Source organism: Helianthus annuus, chromosome 11, assembly GCF_002127325.2.
Source record: "Helianthus annuus cultivar XRQ/B chromosome 11, HanXRQr2.0-SUNRISE, whole genome shotgun sequence".
Classification (NCBI taxonomy): Eukaryota; Viridiplantae; Streptophyta; class Magnoliopsida; order Asterales; family Asteraceae; genus Helianthus; species Helianthus annuus.
This window is the reverse complement of record NC_035443.2, coordinates 145,376,282-145,388,514: the sequence shown is the minus strand read 5'-3', so window position 1 is coordinate 145,388,514 and position 12,233 is coordinate 145,376,282.

Below are 12,233 nucleotides of genomic sequence, written 5' to 3'. Positions count from 1 at the left end.
ATGGGTCGGTGGGTGCTGCAGTGGCTTGGTGCAGAGACTTGGTTTGCTTATCCCAAAAACCAGACTTCACTCGCTTGTCGTTGATCTCAGCGGCGAGTAGGTAAGTCTCTTTGATAGTTGCTGGCTTGGCGGCGTGAACAAAGTCGGCTACACAGTCGGGCAGGGCTCGAATGTACTTCTTGATAGCTTGATCTAAGGTCTTGACTTGATCGGGACATATGATGCTATGCTGCTTGAAGCGAGCAGTGAGGGCAGCGTTGTCTCCATCCTTCTGCTTGATTCCCCAGAACTCGTCCTCCAGCTTTTGGCGTTCATGAGGAGGGCAGAATTCGTCGATCATGATTGCCTTTAACTCCTCCCATGTTAGCTCGTACGCTGCATCATTTCCGCGCTTGTTTCGTTCGGCCGTCCACCAGTCTAGAGCACGGGACTGGAAGACGCCTGTAGCATTGAGAGTGCGGAGATGTTTAGGACATCCGCTCTGGCGCAGAGTGACTTCGACTGAGTCGAACCAGTGAAACATGGCTGTAGGACCATCTTCGCCAGTGAACTCTTTTTGTCCGCATGCTTTGAACTGCTTGAAGCTGAAAGCAGCCTTGCTTGAATCCTTAGGGTTTTCAGCTCGGGATTCTTCAGACGTTTTTCTGGCATTTTCATACACCTCACTCACGGCTTTCGCCACTTGCTTGGAGATGATAGCAGCGAGGCGTCGGTCTCTCTTTTCTTGGCGAGTAAGTGGGGTTCGTTGTCCGGATGACGACATGGTCTGCAACAGACATCGTCACGAGACTCAACACAACGAAATCGAATCTCACCTCACACGTCTACTACTATCTAAAGCTTAGAATCACGTCGAACACATATCACGTGAACACATAAGCACATAACCAAGATCCTATCATTCAAAGCTCGCGTGTTGTTCGTATAACATATCGAATAGTATCGTATTCGCCCTACTTAGTCGTATAGCACAATATCGTCTGGATTGCAGCAACTGGAGATCAAATGGGGATAGAATAAAAGTACGAGTCGTGTGTGTCGATTGAAATGATGGCAAAATCGAATAACATCCCAAATTATAAACACAAAACAGAGAAAGCACACATAAACACATAAAAATCAACGAGTCATCAGAGTACACGGTTGCGGTTCTCAGAATCGAAACACACAAAATCGAGAGATAGATTGTCTGCGGCTACTAGACATCGACTACCCAAGGCAACTCGACTATTCACAGTAGACTTGTCATCACTTTCGACTCTAGAGGTCGTGTTTCTGCCTCGATTCTTGGACATTCAACGCACATTCCTTAGGTCATACTTGTGAGTTCAGGTCGTTGGAGTCCGTCGAATGCCTTGGTGAGATAAATAAAGTCCAGAACAAACTGCCAAGGTTAGGGTTTCACCCCTTGGCTTAGCAATTCCTTCCTTGTTTTAAGAAAATTTCAAGGAGAATTTTCGTCAAAATGAGGGTTTCACTCCTGATTTGGTATAATTCTCCTTATATGGAATTGGAAATATTAGGTTAAGCATGAGTGAATGGATGAAATCGTGATAAGTCAGTCAATTTAGTCGGGAGTTTGCGGTTACTGAATCTCCTGACTTTGATTGAAAACTCGAGTGCAGTGATAGTGAAGAATTGCAGAATAAGGCACATAAGCTTGGTCTGTTGGTTCCTAACTATAGTCTAGGTCTCTAAGACAGCGACCCGGACTAGGTCGTGTCTAACCTAATTCCCTATAGTTATGGCTCTGATACCAATCTGTCACACCCCAACCGATGGCGGAATCATCGGGGCGCGGCACTGAGCGAAACAGATTGTTCAAAGAAATTCCATAACAACTATTATTACCAAATAGTTTAAATATCACGTCCCATACCGTGACCCATAAGATAAATCTAGTTATTACAGACATAGATATCCTTTAAACAAAGCATGTTCCGACAACTCAGATTTAAACACATAAATATAAATTGTCTTGGTTTCTAGACTCTTTCCTAGCCTCGATTTCACAGCAGAGAAAGCAAGTAAGCATCCTAAACACCTGTCACATACGTTAAAATAAAGTCAATACATATAATGTAAAGGTGAGCATACAAGTTTGATAGTAGCATATAGAGTTCGAATAGTTTACGCATAACCAGCACGTACATAGAGGGAAATGAAGCATGTTAATTATCGACATGGACCTATCAATACCAACGACTGCGGGTTGACTGTCCGAGACAGTTCGCACTACATGATCACCACCGTAAATCATGCAAGTAATTGTCCTTAACAACCCCCGTGTGAACGGGTGCTGAGTCCAAACTATAGTACTACGTTGCTAAGGCAGGTAGACAGCATTCCACATGTAAACATAACAACAAGCATACATTTAATCACGTAATACATGCAATCGGTTAGCGTTCAAAATAGTTTGAATAGTGTGTTCGATTGTGATTTGATAAATAACGTATGTAACACCCAAAAGTGCTAAAGCAAAAAGGGTTCGAGTATACTCACAGTGATTGATTATGGATTGAAGGGAGCGCTGAGAGTAAGATTAGCCTGAATAGTTCGATAGCACAACAATGAGTAACGTGGAAATGCAAACAAGTATGGATGGATCGAATAGGATGGTCGATCGAACGGCAGGTTCGATTGTAACAACTGTCACTAAAATCAATAATTAGGACGATAATTAGTCAATAAGAAAATCCTAATTAAGACACCCAAATAATTCTGTATTTGCCCTAAAATTTACAGAACAATCGGAATCAGGATCAGGGCCCCTAAAACTCAAGGGGGGCAAACCCTAGTTGAATAATTATCTAAATTAAACGTTGCTATGTTCTGATTGGCCCAATTGTTGAATCACCAAAGCTAGTCCCGAGCCTAGGCAGCCTATGAATTAGACTGCTTAGCTTACGGACCACAAGGGAAAGGGTTTACGGTCCGTAAGCGAGTCTCAAAAATTGCTATAAATAGCCGACCTTGGGACTTGAACTGAGAAATGAAAACGACGTAAAGTTGCTGTCTGTACGTCGAGTTAAGGCTGTAATACTACAATAAACACACACGATCACGAGGTGCTGCCACAATCAGGGTAATAACTCGATCGCTATTACGATTCAACGTCCGATCGATTATAACTATCCAACGATTGTCTGAGTGCTGCTCAAATTGAGCTGATACTTTGTTATTCATTGTGATTTCGACTTGAATGTTTGAGTGCTGTTCGAATTCGGACTATGCTCTGTCATTCGTTGTGAATCCATTGAATTATTGAGTATTGCACTTATTAATTGTTGTGAGGGTTTAATCTCGTGAATTGACGTAACTGCTGAATTAGTTACTAACCCATTTGTGTGTACATTGTTAATTAAATTAGGTTAATCACATGCAAATCAGTAAGGCTTAAACTCTGCTCGTAAAATCTGCAATGTGAGTCATTCTCTTTTTATCAACTGTGTTACAAAACTCCAAGTTATTTTCAAAGTTATAATTACAGGGATTAAGTCTTTGTAATCACCAAGTTACAGCCGGTATGTGGGGTTTTGTATACATTACTTGATAATCTTCACCATTGGGGCAGCCAATGGGTGATATGACCATAATCACAGACACCACTGGACAGGTGGGCCAGTGGGTCGAGTGATAAAGTACCGTGGGTAGTTGGTTTGATATCAGAAACATTGTAATCGCTCTTAATACTGTGAATTATAACTAATGGGTCGTTTTAGTAAAATGAATGATTCACTCAGTATTTCCCCACTGACAAAACCTTTTTCAAACATGTTTCAGGTGATATGTTGTGAGCAAAGAAAGAGAAGTGCCGTGAAGCACTCCCAGCTTAGAAAAGTGGCTCAGTGTAAATAAATAAAAGAAACATGTTTTGAAAAATAAAGATTTCCCTGGGAAATCACATTGTTGTAAATATCAGGAGTTTATCCCTAAAGTTATAAAGCGAGCAGTTTAAATTACTGAAAGATCCTGTTTTAAAAAGACTTCCGCTGTCGCCTTAAATTTAAGTACCGCAGGATTTCTGTCCCGCGGCTCCTGAAACGGGTCAAACCGGGTCGGGGGTCGTGACAGAAATAAGGTGGTATCAGAGCCACTGTTTTAAGCTTACTGATAAAGCTCACTATTTTAAGCCTATTGAAGTAATTGAAAAATACTTAGGAATTTTAATTTCCATTCTGTGAATATATGCTTATTAACTGATTAATTGTTAAAATTACAGTATGGGTAAACAAAAGATTTCTGCTATCTACCGCAAATTAGATAGTACACCTAAAGAACAGGGAACCTCTTCCTCCAAATCTCCCACCGAGTTAGAGGAAGGAATCTTTGTCCGTAAGGCAAATTATGAAAACCCACTTACCCCGGAGAAAAGGAATTTGATTATTAGGAAGGGTCAAGAGAAAAAGAAACCCCAAACCAAGAGGGGGAGGTTTAACCCGGAAATTCAGGAAATTAGCAATAATCCACCAGGGGAAAATAACCTTGATGAAAAATGGGCAAATTTGTGTCTGCTCGCTACCGTAGTAGAAAATGCAAATCTTTAAACTTTAAATCTAGAAATAAGTACTTCCCAGTAAATAAATAAATAAATATGAGTAGTAAATAAATAAATAAATAAATCTGAGTGTGTTCTGTTTGCTGTTATGTTGTACAAATTAGTGTGCAATAAAAATGTTTATTTGTTAAGCTTTGTTCCAAAGTTTTAACTTAGCATTTTTGTGCATTTTGCATATATGCTACACAGCATGAGTGAGCTATCCGAGGCATTTCAGAACCTCAACCTCTATCCTGTGCCAATTGAAGTCTCCCACAACTTCACTGGTTACATTGCCGACATAGAGGAACCTCTGGAATTCCAAGCTCCACCGCTGGAAAAAGCAAAACCTAAAAAGAGGAGAAGATATGTAGGGTGGAGAAAAGTGCGTAGAAGGAAACCCGCAACTAGGAGACTCCCTAAAATAGAAAATCCTGTAAGTGTGAGCAAGGGAAAGGAAATAGAAACCGGAGAAAGTTCCAAACCAGCAGGGACAAAAATAGGGATAGACCTAAAGCAAAAGGGAATAGAGATCGGAGAAAGCTCTAAACAGCCGGAGGAGATCACATTCCAGGACGAAATAGACCGTCTACTGGCCAATTGTGATATCATAGAGCCTGTTAACAATAATCTCTTCTCTTACCCTGCTACAGCCCAACTCCCAATAAACCTAGAACCAGTTATTCCAGACCCACTAGTCCACACACGACCATTAGGCCAAATGGAAGAATGGTGGACCAATGACTGGCAATTCCAAAATATAGTCAATAGTCCCTATAGTTTTCTCCCACAGTTTGATCCAGAACCTATCCCTAATCCGCCAATGAGCTATGAAAATTTAGTTGAACTGCATCAGTTTGGTGAAGAACTGATAGGCACTGGGAATAGGATCAGGGAAATTGGGGAGCAGATTTCCTGGAAGTATGATGAAAGGGAACGTCACTACTGAACTGCCAGTTGACCCAAGAATAGTGGGGAGGGTTTGGAAAAGTTTGTTTGTATCATAACTAATACACTAAAACTAACTCTGTAAAATGGGCAATAAAACAATGTAAGATAAAAAGTGTGTATTGAAGCAAATATAATATATAAAACAAAACAGAAGTCGAGGCATCGACAATTTTGGTTATATCTATATGTTGTAATAATCTATATGTTTATCTGTGATGATTTTATTACCAATAATTAGATACTAATAATTCCTATCAATATAAATTAGCAGATGGAAAACGCTAGTAATGAACCAGTTAATGAAGAAAATCAATCTGAGCAAAATCAGGAAAACCAATACATGACTAGACAAGATATTGAAAATATCATCACTCAAGGGATAGCCAATGCTATTCCAGAAATCATGGCTGCTGCTAGGAAACCTGTTGAATCACAACAAATCATTCCTAGTAAACGTACTCAGGAAGATAATTTTAGCCATAGTGTAAATGGAGGCGGCAATCATGATAATCATGATAACAATCCGCAACAGGCCCCACTCCCTAAGAAAATGAAAGCTGCAACGCCTGGTTGCACTTACAAGGAATTTCTTGCCTGTAAACCAGCAGAATTTGCAGGTAATGAAGGGGCAACTGCAACACTGCGATGGTTAGAGAAAACCGAAGCAGTAATTGCAATAAGTAAATGTGCTGAAGAAGATCAAGTGATGTATGCATCAAACCTGTTCAAAGAAGGGGCGCTAGAATGGTGGAACACAGTGCTACAAGCAAAAGGAAGAAGGGTGGCCTATGCAATGAATTGGGAAGAATTTAAGAGTCTTGTCGAAAGAAAATTCTGCCCCGAATACGAAAAGGAACAAATGGCAAACAAGTTCCTGAGTCATCGTATGATAGGCGTCGACTGTCGGGGATACACTTCGACATTCTTCGAATATGCGAGAGTGGTACCTACCCTGGCTTCGCTAGAACCGGTGCTCATATCCCGTTATATTTGGGGATTAATCGGAGAAATCCATAACATCGTTAAAGCTGCAAGACCACGCACCATTGACGATGTTGTAGAGTTAGCCAACACCTTAACCGATGAACTGGTGCGCACAAGAGAAGAAGATCGAAAGAAAGAATTGGCTCAGAAGATTACCCAGGGATTTCGTACGGGTAATAATAACCGCTTTAAAAGAAGAGGAACAGGGCAATCCTCAACCCCGCCATTCTGCAGAAATTGCAAGAGAAAGTATTTTGGAAGATGCTATATAACCTGCAATTTTTGCAAATCAGTAGGACATAGTGAAGATAACTGCAAAAAGAAAGCCATAGTCTGCTATAACTGTGGAGAAACCGGACATTACAAAACAGAATGCCCTAAATTAGTTAAAACCGCAGACAATAAAGGCAAACAAGCTGAAGGGACAACCAAGAAAAATGCTCGCGCATTCCAGCTGACCACTCAAGAAGCCGAACTCATTCCAGACGTGATAGCAGGTACGTTCTTAGTACATAACGTCTATGCAAAAGTATTATTTGACTCTGGTGCAAACCAAAGTTTCATTAATACTTCATTCTGCCAAGCTCTTAACTTACCTTTAACTACCCTTAGGCAGATTTTTACAGTCGAAACGGCAGATGGAAATTCTGTCAACATTGATAAAGTATTGCAAGAAGGAAAGATAGAACTGTTAGGCCATAAGTTTTCTGCAAACTTGTTACCTATGAATTTAGCCGGATTCGATGTAGTATTAGGAATGGATTGGTTAGTCGCCAACCATGCTCGAATCCTGTGTGATAAGAATTCCGTAGAAATCCGTACCCCCACAGAAGAAGTAATCTTAATTACAGGAGATAGACCTCGGAAGCCACTGAAGTTCATTTCAGTAATGAAATTGGCTAGTTATTCAAGGAAACAAGAAATGGTGTATATGATTTCTGTAATCATTAACACTAAAAGTAAGGAACTCCAGGACATCCCTATAGTTTCAGAATACCCAGATGTCTTTCCAGAAGAATTACCTGGGTTACCACCGGATAGGGAAGTAGAGTTTAGAATTCATCTAATTCCAGGTACTACACCAATAGCTAAGGCACCTTATCGATTAGCACCTACTGAAATGCTAGAATTGAAAAAGCAGTTAGATGAATTACTAAGCAAATGATTTATACAACCTAGTTCATCCCCTTGGGGTGCACCAGTGTTGTTTGTGAAAAAGAAAGATGGGTCAATGAGAATGTGTATCGATTATAGGGAATTGAACAAGGTTACAATTAAGAATCGATACCCACTACCTAGGATTGATGATCTTTTTGATCAATTACAAGGAGCTAGGTATTTCTCTAAGATAGATTTAAGATCCGGATACCACCAGTTGAAAGTACAAGAGGAGGACATACCTAAAACTGCTTTCAGAACTAGGTATGGCCATTATGAGTTTACAGTCATGCCCTTCGGATTAACAAATGCTCCAGCCGCATTTATGGACATGATGAATAGAATCTGTAAACCATACTTGGATAAATTTGTAATCGTGTTCATTGACGATATACTAATTTATTCCAAAAGTCAGGGAGAACATTGTGAGCACCTGCATGCACTCTTAACTTTGTTAAGAAAGGAAAAGCTCTATGCCAAATTCTCGAAGTGTGAATTCTGGCTGCAGGAAGTACAATTTTTAGGTCATATGGTGAATCACGAAGGAATTCACGTAGATCCTGTTAAAATAGAAGCAATTACTAACTGGAAGGTTCCACGAACGGCTATTGAAGTTAGAAGTTTTCTAGGATTAGCTGGATACTATAGACGATTTATTAAAGACTTCTCTAAGATAGTTGTACCTTTGACTAAGCTAACCTGTAAAGCAGTTAAGTTTGAATGGGGACCTAGACAAGAGGAAGCTTTTAGGATTCTAAAGCACAAATTGACGAACGCTCCAATCTTAGCTTTACCCGAAGGAACCGAAGATTTTGAAGTATACTGTGATGCTTCAAAATTAGGATATAGATGTGTGTTGATGCAACGCAAAAAGGTAATTGCGTATGCCTCTAGACAGTTGAAAAAGCACGAGGAAAATTATACAACTCATGACCTAGAGTTAGGAGCCATAATTTTTGCCCTTAAGATTTGGAGACATTATCTATACGGAAGTAAGTTTACTATCTATACAGATCATAAAAGTTTAAGGTATATATTTGGGCAAAAAGAGCTAAACATGAGGCAAAGAAGGTGGATGGAAATCCTAAGTGATTACGACTGTAATATTCAATATCACGAAGGAAGGGCAAACGTAGTCGCAGATGCCTTAAGTCGTAAGTATCATGAAAAGCAAAAACGAGTCCGTGCTCTTAGGTTAAATCTACAATTAGATTTAATGGAACAATTGAAGAAAGTTCAGGGAACGACAATCAAGGACGATGCCGAAGGAATGAAAGGTTACCTAAAGGAACTAGAACAAGGAAAGGATGGAATTTGGAGATTCCACAAGAAACGAATTTGGGTACCTAAGCAGGGAGAATTAAGAAATAAAATTCTAGAAGAAGCTCATAAATCTAGGTATACTGTACATCCAGGAAACAATAAGATGTACCAAGATTTAAGAAATAATTTCTGGTGGATAGGAATGAAAAAGGACATAGCTGAATATGTAACCAAGTGTCTTACCTGTTCACAAGTTAAGGCCGAACACCAGAAACCTTCAGGACTACTACAACCGTTAGAAATGCCTGTATGGAAATGGGAACTCATAACAATGGACTTTGTTACTAAGTTACCCAAAACCAGAAAAGGTAATGATGCTATTTGGGTAATTGTGGATCGATTAACCAAATCAGCTCATTTTCTACCAATAAAGGAAACCTTTAGCATGGAAAGGTGATGTGTGTAAAATGCAACATATAAAACACATCAATTAAGGCATAAAACTAACCCTTTTTAAGTACTAATGTTGGAAAAAGAGTGTTTTTGTCTTCCTTTTGTATTTTCAGGATGAAATGAGCTCAAAACCACAAAAGAAGCAAAAAGACCCCTAATTCTACCATAAATACAAGAAAAGGAACAAAAGTGGACTGCCCGGACCCTCAACGGCACCTCCCAAGACAAAGAGAAGAAAACAGAGTCTGAACACGCCCCGTGTCCAGCGAACACGGGGGCGTGCCCAGGAAGCAGCAGATAAGACAAACCAGTAGAAGCTTCCATTGCTGGACACGGGGCCGTGTCCAGCGAGCACGGGGGCGTGTTGAAAGTACAGCAGGCGCATTAATTGTAATTCGCAATTACAATTAATGAAGAGAGAGAGTGTCAGACGGGCACGGGGCCGTGTCCAGCGGACACGGGGCCGTGTCCAGCGTTCTGTCCAGCCTATAAATAGAGGAGCTTGGTTTCATTCTCTCTCATCCCTTGGCACACCACCTCTCTCACACCTCATCCACCACCCACCACCACCATAACACCATCATCCACCACCATCATCCATTGTCCATCGTAGAGTGTGTGAGTCGTCTCGGGATCCAAGATTGATCGTAAGAGTTCTTGACAATCAAGGCCATGTTTGCCTAAGTCTCTTACATCACTTGGTGAAGACAAGTGTTTAGTATAATACTTTTTATTTTTAATCTTTTGCACTTTTTATTTGGTTTTGTATTAATGACTTTAATAACTAGTTACTTATGTTGAAGGTGATCTTTCCTTATCGTTTGTCCGTGGTGTCTTGGCATTATTTTACTGTCTATATAAAATAAAAGATTTTCACCATTCATATCTCCACGGTCTATATGGAGGTATGTTGGCTACCTGGTCGGGGGTTAAGGGAATGGTTTGGTAAAGGTCTTGCCCTTGTTCAGCGTTTAGAGGTCCTGCTTGGGACCTGGGTCAAATTTAGTAGGATCTCCTTCAATGCCCATAGGTATTGGATGGCGGGGATCCAAACTCTTTGACCCCCTCATAAGCTAACTACTATTAATACTATAACCCGGCTATTTAGGACTGTATCCCTGCTGACTCAGACTACTTAGCCGAGGGTAACGTCACCGCCAAAAGCGGGGCCTACCATAATTTGCATTAATAACTTAATTCATTATCTTTCAATAATCCGACCCTTTAGGATTGTATCCTTGCTGACTCAAACTACTGGGTTGAGGGTAACGTCGCCTTCAAAAGAGGGGCCTACTACAATAACTAAGATAATCTCTTAAACAAGTGCAAAAGTGCAAAAATAATCAAAGGTTATACTAATACACGTGTCGGATCCAAGTGATTCATCTTGTCTATCTGTTTTTATTTTATTTTTCAGCATTTAGTTAGTTTTTATTTTTCTTAGTTTAAAACATTTTTCTAACTTTTTGATTTGGTTAGACGTTGAGGATAAACCGGTATTAAAAGCTCTTGTGTCCTTGGACGACCTCGGTATCTTACCAACACTATACTACGTCCACGATGGGTGCACTTGCCCATATGTGTGTTTAGTGTTAGTGAATATCGTGTTTTATAAATTTAAAACTTGGCTAAAAGTGTAAAAAGGGTTTAATTATATATTAAAAACATATACACACTGACACGCATCAAGTTTTTGGCGCCGTTGCCGGGGACACAAGGATTTTAAGAAAGCTTAGAATCGACGGCCTAATCAGTTTTTCAAAACCTTTTCAAAACGCGCGCATTTTTCTGCATTTTAGTTTAGTTTTGCATTTACAGTAGCCTGAACACGGGGCCGTGCTCGCTGAACACGCCCCCGTGCTGCATATTTTGGAGTAGATACCCAGATACAGAGTCTGAACACGGGGCCGTGCTCGCTGAACACGCCTCCGTGCTCAACGTGACCAGTAAATTTAATTAAAACGCCCAGATACAGTCCCTGAACACGGGGCCGTGTTCACTCAACACGGGGCCGTGTCCAGCTTCTGTTTCCGTCTTATTTTTGTTTTCTGGTCCCGAGACTCAGTTGTGATCTGTTGAGTGATTCTTATGGATCAATACTCAAGGGGTTACAACTACACCTATGATGAGGATGATTATAGAGGTAATTATTGCACTAATTGTCGTAACGCACGCTCGGTTCAATATAGTACTTCATATCAACCATCCAATTCATACAACCATTATGAGGAGCCCAGGTACGAGCCATCAACTTCATACACATCCTATGAAGACCCAAGGTATGAACCTCCTTCCTCATACTCATATTTTGATGAACCAAGGTATGAGCCTTCATACTCATACTTTGAGGACTCAAGATATGAGCCACCACCTTCATATTCTTATTATGAGGAACCATGGCGTGAACAACCCACCTCATATGAGTACTATGAAGAACAAAGTTTCGACCCTTATCCATCATACACTTACAATGAAGAACAATGGTGTGAACCATCTACTTCATATGAGTACTATGAGGAACCAAGGATCGAACAACCGGATTCAAGCTTTGAGGATCCAAATTCTTTCAATCTCACCGAAGTAACTAATAGGATATTAGAACACATTAAAACTATCCAACGTTGCATAAAAGAATCTCGCGCAAGGGAAGAGGAATCCTGCGCAAGAGAAGAGTTAAAAAATGATAATAACGTAGAGATAGTTGAAAGTGTAAAAATGGAAGAACAAGAAAGTGAAAAACAGACACATGAGTTAAACAATGAAAATGGTGAGTCCGATAATGTTAAAATTCAAGAAGAGTCTAATTTTGAGGAAATTATTCTCTTGTCACCTACTTTCGAAAATCATTGTTATAACCCCTCATGCCAAGTTTTTAAAAGAGTTA